Source organism: Falco punctatus (assembly GCF_963210335.1).
Source record: "Falco punctatus genome assembly, chromosome: 1".
Classification (NCBI taxonomy): domain Eukaryota; kingdom Metazoa; phylum Chordata; class Aves; order Falconiformes; family Falconidae; genus Falco; species Falco punctatus.
In genome coordinates this window covers 118,304,856-118,317,573 of record NC_137580.1, presented here as the reverse complement: position 1 = coordinate 118,317,573, position 12,718 = coordinate 118,304,856, and the positions used below count along the sequence as shown (strand labels likewise).

The following is a 12,718-nucleotide window of genomic DNA, read 5'->3' as shown; positions in this document are numbered from 1 at the left end:
AAGATGTCATGGAAAACAGATTGAAAATTCCCGGTATTAGAACCCTCCCTTCTGCTTATCAGAAGCAATCAGAATGCAATGAGACATGCAAAATTAAAAGAAATTGCTTAGCCTCTGCAATCCTACAGAACCCATACACTTACCTTGAAACTTTCAGGAGAGCAGGGCAAAATTGTCCCAAGGAGGTTTTATAGAGTCTGGTATGCAGATGCTCTGGATTCTTCCTCTTTCTTCGGTCAAAACATTTTTGGCCAACCTTCTTTGGCAAAGCATTGTTTGGCAGACTTACCTAAAGACATAATTGTCATTTGATTTGACTAGATATAATTAGAAATTTTTTATATCTTACCAACTATGTGGCTATATAGACTATAAATAAATTGACAAGACAATTAAGGAGGGAATCTCGATCAGTTAAGGCACTTAAAGAACTTGGATGCAGGACTTACGGATTATGCTGACATATTTCTGGGTGACTTTCTGATCCATCCAAGACAGATTGTTTGGTGCACAGCACTGCAACAATTCAAACTATACAATGCAGGTAGTAGCATTCGTCTTCTTCACACGATGCTGTAAATAAATACATGAAATGCATGAAATAAATGAAGTAAATATTAAAAAACCATGAAAAATAACAGCATACCGAAACCTACAACTTGTTGTGACTAAAACCAAGGTGTTTTGCTTAAAAATAGAAAACCAGAAACCTACTGTAGCTTAGATTCCTGCAGGAACAATGTATCGACTCCTGAAATGCATAGAGCACTTGAGGTGATTTCTGGGATCTTCAGATAAACCCAGAAGCTGATGGATATAAGGATACTACAAAGAAAAAAGTGTATTATATTTAAAAGATATTAGATTTCCCAGAAAGGTGAGGTAACTAAAGACATTCTGCACATCCCTATTAACGATCAAGGAGTTGCAAATTGTTGTGCAATCTACTATTCAATATATGAGAACAACAGGCAAAAAATGCCTTCTGATTTTAACAGCTACTAATCACAGCATCCCCACATCTACCAAAAAGGAAGTGTTTTCAGTCGAGCAAAAAGATGAAATTCCTGATTTACAGAGTTCAACCAGGGGAAATACATAACAACTCTTACTTGAGCTGCTTTAAATTGTGTCAGATCTAAACACATTCTTCCCCTGGTCATTGGCATTTTGGTTATTGAAAGAGCTCAGTGGGTAACAGGTGCATGGATCTGATGTTATACCCAGCATCAGGCAAAGTCCTGTGCTTGTAAAGCCCATTCCAAGGAGCTCCTGCTTTGCTGGAGCCCAGACCCAGAGCTCACCGCTGGGCTCCACGCTCAGGGCTTGGCAAGGCTGATGGAAACACCCTGTGCTGCGCCCAGGATGAGCCCAGAGCCAGCCACCAGGTAATGGTGAGCGCGCGGGTGCATCTGAAGCCCTGCCTCTCTGGGGTCAGTCACCAAGGGGTGCTGGTGAGGGCACCTCCCTCCAGCGGGACCCAGAGCGCAACTTGTGCCGCCAGCATGGGCCCAGCAGGCTTTGCTCTGAGGGGCTCTTGTGACCAGTACCCAGGGTGCTGGGGTGCCACGTGGTGCCCAGCAGCCCAGTGGTTACCTGTCCTGGCTGAGGGCAGGACAGAGATGTCCCGGCAGCTCAAAGCCTGGGGTTAAGAAGACGATGCAAGAAAAGCAAGGGACGGCTGAGGGCTCTTCCAGGGCATGAGGGATGGGGCTCTTCTCCCATCATTCTGGGGACTGAAAATTTTTGACTTCCCAGTGGCCAATGACAAAGCCAGTCTTCTCAGTAGAGCTCTTCTGGGGTTTTGCTGTTGTGTTGTCTCAGATGTGGACCCAGCTGCATCACAGGCAGGAGTGACGCACACGGCCAGGCAGCTCTGGGTGTGCAGTCAGATGAGGGAAGGTCTGGTTTGAAAGGGAAGTAGCTCATGAGTTGAAATGTCTCCAGATGTTGGCAGTCACTCAGCAGTGATTTTAGGATGGAGGACTTGGGTGTAACATCTGCTCTGCCAACACAAGCCAGTGTTATAAACTAAAATATTTTTTGAAAATGCTCCTATACTCAGATAATAGTAATATTTCCTGTGTGAATCAGCCTATAAAATGGAAGAAGAGGAACTGTTGCTCATTTGCCCATGTCCATAACTCCTCCCCTACTGCCTGAACAGCACAGTAGGTCAGCCAATGGATATTTTGATCAGCCAGTCAATAGGTCTGTGAAGTACCAAAGACAGTATAACTAGCTCCAAGATCTCTACGGGACTAAAGGACCGACCATACAAGTAACGTGGTCTATCTGGTTAAGCAAAGAAGCCCACAGAGAATGAACAGACATGTTTTAAAGTCCAGGCTGTCAGATGGGGAATGCTGAGACTGCATGGTTGACTCTCCTGGTGGTGTGTATAAGCGGATCCAAAACTTTCAGTAGCATCTTGGAGACATTGACTCTGTTACTGAAAGTACTACATCTTGAACCAATTAATGTTACTTTCACATCCTGCCTTAGCTTGCAGAAGAACTTCAGAAAGGCTGACCTTAAAATAAGGTAACATAGCAGAGTTCCCAAACAGACAATTAGGAATTCACAGCCATCCATCTTGGTTCCTAAGTTTCCTGTAAAAGAAGTCGTTTCTTTTCATGACTGAGCTTAATCTTGTTCACTATGAAGTATGACTATGAGTACTTCACTATGCATTTTTTAAATTAAGAGATCAAGACTGTCCATGTTTTGCCTAGATAAGAGCTGACCAGCAAAAGAAGTATAAGTGAAAATGGTTACATGTGTGCCAGAGGATGAAAACACAACTGGAAATATTTGGATTTTTTTTAATACTTGAATTCTTGCTCCAAAATATCTAAGAAGTATTACTGGGGATGAAAGGAAGCACGTAGGAAGATCCCTCTGAGTCCCTCTACAAGCAAGGAAAGTGTCTCTTATCTCCTGCAAGATCTTGAGCAATGTTGGAACAATCACCAGTACTTAAGAGATTATTTTCAGGGACTGTAGCTAGCTGTGAGCAGAAGACTCATGGATTATGGTTGCTATTTTACATCATGTAGGAGCTTCACACTGTGTGCATATAAATTGTCTGGCAACTATGTATTGCAAATAAATAAATCCATCTGATTTGTGGTTTAAACTTATGATAAGCACTAGAAGTTGAACATGCATCGAGTGAGATGGCTGTAACATCAGTGTAAGACTAAGGATCTAACCAGACATAGGGTGGTGGAAGAGCATCTGATATCTGTTTGAATGAGTTGATATGAACACATATCAACAAATTCTTCAGCCCTTCCATCTGTGTCTTGACAGAAATTTTCAGGAATTCACTGAGATAACTGTGTTCCTGACACACACATCCATAAGGGGGTATTTCCCATCTATTCTTCTTGCTCTGGGATTGCAGGTTGTGAACTCCACCTTCACAGGAAAACAAGGCCTATAATAATCTGGTTAGGAGAGAAAGAAACCTTGCTTACATGGGAGCACTGGAAGCCGGGTTGGCTTAGATGTGTGCATCCAGTAAATGGACTGCTGCCACCAGCAGATCTAGAAAGCTGTTAAAATTAAGTGTTTGAGACCCTTCATAGGTCCTGCATAGGCTGGAACCAATCTCTAGTAGCATGCAGTGTGCATATAGGTGCAGGTTACTGCTCAAAAAGGAACACATTTTTATTAAATGGCATCTCACCTTTCAGCTGAGCCCTTTTTACTGTTTGTTCTCTCAAGCTTTGCTTTGTAGCTGAGAGTTTAAAATATCATGATAAGAAATTGGTACTAAATCACACTTAAGGAGATTCCTAAAAGTTTGCAGAAGTCATCATATCATTGCAGTCTTAGGGGTTTGTCTTTTTCCTTTAATATTCTAATTACAAAGGTTCTTCAAAAGTGTACCTATCTTTGAGCTGTCCTTACAGACTATACCTAGTGCACTTGTCAGTTTTTTCATTAGTTGGGCTGTACAATTAAGATGATTGCTAATTTATGAGGCACATCAAGGATGCAGGTGTTCAACAGGGCTGAACAGTAAATGGTTCAGTGCTTGGCATTAAGCAATTCAATGCCAATAAAATGAGTGACAGTGTAGTAAGTCCTGCTGGAGCAAAAAGTAATCAAAACATTTTGCTAAGTGTGAAGATAAATAATACATATTTAACATTTCATTTGAAATCTAAGATAATCTTCTTTTTCCAGTTCCCATCAACAAAAAATCCCCTGCTTTTCCACAGATGCTATTAAATAGAATATATTTTAAGCAAGCAAAAATGATTTATAGCAATGGCAGCTGTGACAGAACATGTGATGTCAATCACAAGATAGACATGAATTCCCAGTACAGGTTTAGAAAAGAAAGACCTTTGCCCCTTGGATTAGATTTGAAGATGTTGCAAAAGGAAAAGAAATCAGAAGACTATACATGTAAAAAAAGACTAAGAGGAAAAAATGTTCTTTGCTGCTTTGCCAGTGAGAATGTGTATGATTACCATTTGTAACCATATCCTCTAATGGTTCTTTCTAGAGACTAATAATTATATTAATGAAAGTTTGCAGATAGCCTATCCTTGGAAGCACATGTTCCACAGGACAGGAAACCCCTGCAAAGAAAATCATAGAAGAAAATCATAGTGTTTAATCTCCTAGCCACTCATATGAGCATTTGTGAAAGTTTCTGTGCTGCACAGCATCTGCTTTGCTGCCTTTCTGAAATACTTACAGTGTATCATAAAGGGCAGCTATTTCAATGATAGCTCTTGGTAAATGATCTGCTGAAAAAAGCTGCCTTAACACAAAAAGAAAAATTAAATAGGTCCTGCCTACCACTAACTTTCTCCCAGTCCTGTTACTGTCTCTGCAGGGCTGGACTCCACTGCAGCTGAAAGCAAAGCACGGCACAATCAGAAAGAGGTGAGGCAGAGCAAGAGCAGACCCTGGGTACAGAATGTCCTTCTCAGCAATGCAGCATGGGCAAGGTGCTGTGGTGCTGACATTTCCCGTAAAGAAGAGACTCAGGCACACTGAAAATAGAACGATCTTCAGAAAGAGATCAGGCAGTTACCTCACTCTCTGCCAGCCCTTAAGACACAACTTCACCTCCACCAGGCTCTGTGTTAGCAGACAGGGAGTGAGAATACTTAGCAACACATCACAGTGAAAGCGAGAATAAGCACATAAACACAGATTTCCAGCTAGGCAGAACCTCATGAGCTTTGCTTATAGATTTGCACTGTGAACTGGAGACTTGAGTTTATGACATTCCAGTGTGGAAGGAAATTTCACAGCCAGGAAGTGATAACTTCTTCATAACTCTTATCCATGAGTTTCTATGTGATCGTTAGTGGAAGAAACCTTACGGCCCTTGTTCAGGTGTCAGAAACTCCTGCCAAAAATAAACCTAGGAAAAATGTGGTCACAGGCCCCAGACCTTTATATGGTACTCATCCATTGTGGTTTACAACTTGAAAGAAATGATTGAAGAGGAACACTGCTGATTTCTTACATTTGGCTAGGAAGGTCTTTGCATTTCTTGAGGTTGAATCTTACTTTAAACAGGTTGCCATGCCCTCTGACAGCCAGCAGATTCCAATACAGTAGAGAACAGAGTGTGAGGTCCCATTTCTTCTTTCATTACAGTGCAGCAGTGAAATTCTGTGCAATTTATGATTTTTATATGCTCATCAAATACCATTGGCAGTCTCACTGGCTTCCACATTTTCACTAGGTTTCCCAGTGTAGTCCCAACAATTTCAGACATGTCTTGGGAAGATTTGTTTATCCACTAGGCCATCTGCTCAGGGGGGTGTAGCTGAGGAAGTCCTAGTTTATAGATTCATTCCAGTCATAAAGGAACCTCTACAAATTAGGTAGCATCATGCCTTGTACTGAGAAATTGTGACTTCTGAGTTCTGTCATGCAACTTTTCCTGCAAATTGGCTGCTATGGCATTTATTTCTTACTGATTGTATCTTTGGAAAGAATTCATTCAAGTCAGTAAGCATTAGTAGGTTCTAACATAACATTGATGGTACTTACATGATGAACATATCCTCTGATCTACACCTTGCAATATCTTACTGCTTACGCAGGGCTGTGGCATGGGAAAGATGCAGGCAGACATTCAGGGGAATAACTGGATGCATTGCAGAGTGAAATTGGGTATAGATAAGTTCATTTCTACTGCCACTAGATGGAAGATTCAAAGCATGATTAACATTTCTTTTTCAGTTTCAAAAAGCAAAAATCCCAAGAAGAGCTGTGTCCCTTGGAGATGAAAGTTGAGAACTGTGATGAAACCCTGTCCCTTTTCACGTGGATTTGCATGACTGCTGCAGTCCCACACTTGTTACACAAACAATGCTTTTGAGTGCAGTTAGTTCCATATTAACATCATGGGGGAGTGCAGTCCCACCTGGCACGAAATTGCTCTGGCACCTAATTTCATTGCAATGAAATCAAAAAGCTGTTCAAGGAAATGAAAAATCCTTGCTGAAGCTCAGCCTTCCTTTCTGTGAAATGCCTTTCTTCCACTGGCTTTCTGCATAACATTTTCTCATTGCAATGTTTCTTTGTGACTCCCTCACTGTGAGGCTGGGCTCCATGAGCTTTCTGCAGAGCAAATGCAGCCAACAGTGTTTTCCTACCAGTCTATAACTACATTAATTGTCATATATGTATACAAACAGAATCATATTCAGACCGTGTTTGTGGAAGGCTGTCATCCACTTTGTGTGGTTGGAAACGTCAAGAACAAGTCAGTAAGAAACACCTCATCGCAGGGTTTGATGTCATCTCATACCACTATCAGAATACACAACTTCCAGAAAATCCTGCTGAAGGTGCAAGTGGCCACCTTCTGCACTGGGCTACCCAGGTACAACTCTAGGATTCCAAGCTGTCTGCAAGTGAGATGTTGGGACATCCGTATCAAAGATGACCTCCTCTGCAGATGTCCATTGCAGGTGACAGCTGTCCCTAGGGTTAACAGACTTGCCTGTCTGGGTAGGAAGGCATCGCATCCAGGAAGAGGAAGGAATGGAAAAGCTGAGGTAGAGCATAATGAAGGAAAACAGGCATTTTGCCTGCCTAGCTCTTTGCTCTCAAGGAGTAACCTCCTCTCCTCCCACTCCAAACAGTTTGATTTAGGCCTTGTTCCTGCTGACACATGACAGAAATCCTGCATCCCTCATCTTGTCACAGTGGATCTGAGAGAAGCAATGCCAGAACAACCCTGACTTCTGAACAGCACAGGGCACCATCGATTGGCAGCTCACAATTCATTCTGTCCCCACTTCTCTGGAGAGCCATGATAGAGAGGGCACTGTCTGGACTGTATCTCATGCTCATTCTATTCAGATGTGCCCATTGCAGGAAACAGCTAAGTTTTCATAGCAGAAATACACAGCAAGTATAAGGTCTGTGTTAAGCACTGTTAAATTCTATTGCTACAAGTGCTCAAAACATATTAGTGTTCTAATACACTCATAAAAACGACACTGGAAGGTTTGTCACTACAAAATTTTAACACCTGATCTTCACAGGTGCCTTTCATGTTAAGATGTTCCTTCTTTTCACAGGTTAATTGCAGTTCTTCCCTATACATGGCGTTATAAATTTATGCCACTGATTTTGTATTGTGTCCCTTTTACTAAAACAATCTAATAAAAAAATAACTTTAAGACTTTGCTGAGGTGTCAGAGGTACTCTGACACAGACTCTGTTAACAGTGGAGGTGAAAGCACCTGGGGAGCTGGAAGAAGAGCCTTGTTAGGCCAGCAGCTGCAGATGAGAGGCCTAGATCATTCATTACAAATCCCCCTCCAAAAAACAAAAAAACCCAACCAACCAAACAAACCCAAACAACAACAACAAAAATTAATAAAAACGTCAGAGTGAGAAAGCACATAATAAAAAAAATCTCCTTGCCCTTTGTGTTCTACTGGAGGAGGTTTTTTTCTCCAGTGTTGGTTTTAGCTGTGGAATTTTTAATTGTCTGGGTTCAGCAAGCTCTGCAAACCTTTCCAGCCTGTTAGACATCCTTTCAGCTGATACTTTTAAGACCCGATTGTGTGCCTGCTCCCTGCTGTTCTAAGCATTCTGCTGCAAGCCCCTATGTTCCAATGTTTCTTGCACCTCTGTTCTCCCCTTCACTCTGGAAGTTTCCTCTCATCTTCCGTTGTGTTTAACTGCTGTCAGGTAAGGTCCAATCCTCCCTTCAGAGGTCTTCACCTGACCCACAGTGAAGCAGGCAGCACAAGGCTTTCCCATGTCCTTCCCAGCCACAGACTTTTAACAAAATACCACTCTGTTGATGGCAGGGTTGAAGAGAACTAATCAAACCCTACTGTTAATCCGAGGATAGCAGCATACCAGCTTTTCAATGAGAATCCCAATATTTCATCAGTTTCAAGTTTTTGGCAATAGATTAGTCACATACAGCCTGTAGCTTCCAGAAATCAAACACAGAAATGGGCATTACAATCAGACTTCATAAGTAAAATCTTTAGACTATTCACTCTATAAGATCTTTCTAAGACATCTAATTGAAACATCATCTGTCGTTCTTTCTTCATCATATCCTATGATTATTTTTAGACCCCAAAGTGGTCATCCTGCACTGTAGTTCTGTTAGGCAGGAACTTACCATTTGAGAAGGTTATTCGATTTCCTTTGAAGGAAACAAGAGGCCTATGAGCCAGTGTAAGACATTAACCACAGAACAATTTGAATAAATAGCAAGACAAAAGCATACAGTAATGCTCTGTTATACACAGGGGGATGATCAGCTTCCATTATGACCAGAGATCCTGGGTTACGTTTTACACATCCCTGTTGCTTTACTCTGGATCACACTTCCTCTAAAGGTGGATAGTTAGTTCTCCACAGATAAACTAATGTTTCATTCTCTTCTGTGAAGCGGGTAAAACACAGAGTTCAGTCACTGGCTCTTGACAAAATACTGGTCATCTGTTCAGAAAATCAAGTGATTTCCAGATGACCTGTGAATAGATTGAAATGAGATGTGTGAGATACTACCTTGAGAAATCTGTACTTCACAGTGCAAAATACCCTTTCTCCAATCTTTTTATACAATTCCTTTGTGTCCCAAACACTTCCAGATCTGAAGCCTCTCTCTGTAGAGTAAAGCAAAGACTCCCAAGATTTGAATGTTTTAAATCATTCTCTCCATTCAGGTTATAGAAAGAGCTTAGTTTCAGTACACTGTACCCAGGAAAAAAACTCACCTAACCCCAACCCTACTGCTGGAGTACATACACATTTCTTCTTGTTGCCAAAACAGGTTATTTAACACATGGATTTAGGAAATTGACTTAACACCCACAGGGTTATTAGAATAATTTATCTTGGGAATAGGAGTGCTAGGATATGACAAGTCTTTAGCTGAAGGAATTGAATTATCAACATGCATAATGCTGAAATGCTCACAAAACACAAAGATAAGCAGCCAAGTTCTTTTTAAAAAATGAAAGATGTTCAGTATTTTTTACTGCTTACTGTTAGTTTTTACACTAATCTTGAAGAAAATTCCTGGTGGGATTTGCAGCTTGCAAATGCTGTTCTCAGTTATGCTGTTAATATTTATAAAACATACCAAGAGTGATCTTTGTGCCTGTGGATCCTTAATGAACAGACTGATAAGGAATGTGTAGCCTCATACTGAAGATCCCTGGGTAAAATAAGTCCTACCAGGAATGCTGGCATGAGACAAGGAGAAATGCCACAACGCTAATTCTCTGGTGCAAAGCTGTTCATTCTGACACTTCTGCTAAGATGTGGCTGGGCACTGGATCCTGGGGATGGTAAGGGCACTTTTCACATTATAAGTTCCTTTTATTCTACTGAAAGGTGGGTATTGTGTTGAATTAAATGAAATATAAGAGCTTTCTTTGTTCCTGGCATAGTATATCCAGTCTGCGTAATTGTTTGTGGTTTATCAGGGTGCGATGCGTCTTTCAGGGATTTCAGCTAACATTCCAGATGAGCAATGCTAAAAAGGATGGAGTAGGAAAGGAGTTGGGGATTTTTTCTAGGGAAAAGCTAATGATAAGCCTAACAGATAAAAGACTAACTATCCTGATTATATGTAAGATATGCTGGGCCAGTTTGTGGCTTGGCTATTACAAAAACAGAAGTGAGCTAGCCTTTGTCTCTGTCGCTGTTGAGAACCTCCTTGTATCTCAGGCTATCTATGAAGGGACTAAGTTGGCCTTGCTACCTTCTGATCCTTATAATTTGTTTGGAGACTAATATCTGCAATGCTTGAAACAGTTATTTGATCTCACAGCAGAGAAAAAGAAGCAACTTCTACTTGTAAAGTTTCAGTGATAGATTCTGAACCCAGGACTGTCTTTACCTTGCTATGATGGCACCTAAGTAGCTGCTGACTGAGTAGAAGTAACAGTCTTGCAAAGAAAAGTAATGAGGGAGGGCAAAATCAACTAGACATTAGAGGCAGTTGACACAAAGCAATTTTAGATGTAAGGAGCAACAGTGCTTGAGCGTGCATGAGATTTCTATGGTTACTCAAATTCCTCCTATCTCCACAGCAAATGTCAGAGAAAGATACATGAGCAGTAGGCCTGGCCAAGGAGGTGACATTCAGGATGGCCTTTCCATCACGTGTCAAAGCAGCTGAACAGCTTCAGTTACAGAACAGGTGAGTGGAGTGGACAGGCTCTAATGGCAATGGAACAGAAAAGGAAAGGCAAAAGGAGTTGGAGAATGCAATGACAGAAGAAATGAGGACAGCAATATAAACTAAAACTACCAGATACTTGATTGATTAGCTTGTTTCTTGGTCGATAGTACACCTGAGAGAGAAGCAGGGAGAGGCTACGTTATGGAGACAGATTAGTTCAGAATTTCACAACTAGATTTTTATTGCTATAAGCAGATGTTACAATAACATCCAATTTCTTTGCCTGCTCTCTTCATAAAACAAGACAGACTTCTGAACACTAAACCTATTCAAACTACACAAGGCATTCTCAAGTGCAGAAGGAGTTTGCAGTACTGATATCATGGGAAACATTTTCTATTGGTAATTCCCACACCGGAAAAAAAGAGGTTTCTCAAAATTTGCTTTCGGTTTGGAGAATGACAGGGTAACGTCGCTCACGGGAAGACAGGATATATTGGTGTCAATGCAAAATTAGCTTGCTTTAATATTAGCCTAACCAGCTAAATGTGCAATGACCACTTCCTCTGGTCACTGCCGTGCCAGGCAGCTCAGGTCAGTCTCTTCAGCTCCCTGACAAACCCCTCCAGCCGGTCGTATATTGCGGAAGCAGGGTGCCTCGTAGCCTCTCCCAGCAGAGCCATCCCGTGACCCCACACTGCTGTCTGGCTCACATCTTAGCTAAGCTTGGACTTTACCTCTTTGGGTTTCCATTTCAAAGCCTTCCCGTGTGCTGGGCTGTATCTCTCCCAGCAGCACCGCGCTGATGTTGGGGCCCGGGGAGTACCGATGCTGTGGGAGGTGTAAGAGCACTGTCGTGAGACCTGAGCTGCAAAGTGCGGGTGCTGGGCAATTTCCTCCTTGCCTGGAGTGCAATGGGGAGCTCACAGTGTGAACTGTTGAATTTTACTTTATGGACAAAGAGCATCTGACAGGAAATGTTTTCAACCACTTGTGCTACTATTGCCGGAGCACTGCTTTTGAGCTCCAGAGATCCCCTGCCAGTCCTCTGCCAGCCATGTAGGACAGAAGCTCTATCTGAGCCCATTAACCGCATCTATTTTAAACCGTTCTCCGAGAGGTCTTTCTTTATGGCCATTATGGACCATCAGGGACCTTTGCACCAGTAGTTATCAGATGACAGACAGCTTAGCTCTAAAAATAGTCCATCACTGCAAAGCAACCCCTGACCTCCACACAGAGCAGATAACCGCAAGTCAAGAAAAAGAAAACTTGTGTTTCTCACCAGTGTTCTACATGTATCCTAATACTGTAATATACGGGATCCTCAATAAAGCTGCACTGTAATTCAAGCACAAGACAGTATGTAGGGCTAGAGTAATCTATCTAAAGATGGCTTTAGGACGAGCATAACCTCACAGAGAGGATTAGTTCAGACTGAAAGTTAGAGCAAGCTGACAGGATTCTAAAAAAACCTACGCAACAAACCATCCTATAATAGTGACGAGAGTTTAAAATCCTGAGGAATATGATACTTTTGAAGTAAGGCAGAACACATACTTAAGGTATTTCTAATCTATGGTAAATATTTTTATGATTTTGTTTTCCTCAAAATATATTTTACAAAGTCAAGATACTGTTTTCCTGATTCACATAATTAGCAGTCCAACCCACTGAAATGTGAATTGTTTCCTACTAGACAAACTTTCTACGTCTGCAGCCGTAACATCCAAACAACACCACAGAGGAAAAAATCGCCTAGAAACCTTCAAAAATATACAAAAGGCCCTTTTTGTCCCCAGTGTTAACTTGTGATATGTCACAGTCCGCACTTCCTTTCCTCCTGAGTTCGACTTCCATAAACCATGCACTTTTCTGTCTCTTCTAACCTTCCCAGAAGTACTTTGTTTCTCTTCATTAAGTTTCCTTCTGACAGTTTGAGACACTTTCTCCAGTTTTCCTGAGCTACTTCTAATCCTGATGCCATTTCGCCCTGCCAAAGTGCTTGGGTGCCCCTCTCCCACAAACTCTCAGGCCTTTCACAAAGCCTGCACTGGACCA

At 41.7% G+C, this 12,718-nt stretch overlaps 1 long non-coding RNA gene across 19 annotated transcripts in view; it reads left to right on the top strand.

The window, feature by feature from the left end:
* Nucleotides 1-143: 143 nt before the first annotated feature.
* The window catches only part of LOC308069376, an 84,475-nt gene continuing 71,900 nt past the window's right edge, over nucleotides 144-12,718 (top strand). For 18 of the 19 annotated variants that reach the window (XR_013930358.1, XR_013930359.1, XR_013930360.1 and 15 more), the window contains exons 1-2: nucleotides 144-9,818; nucleotides 10,566-10,675. This is a non-coding gene — a long non-coding RNA (uncharacterized lncRNA). The remainder of the gene's footprint in view (nucleotides 9,819-10,565; nucleotides 10,676-12,718) is intronic. The other variant, XR_013930357.1, reaches the window with a different exon arrangement.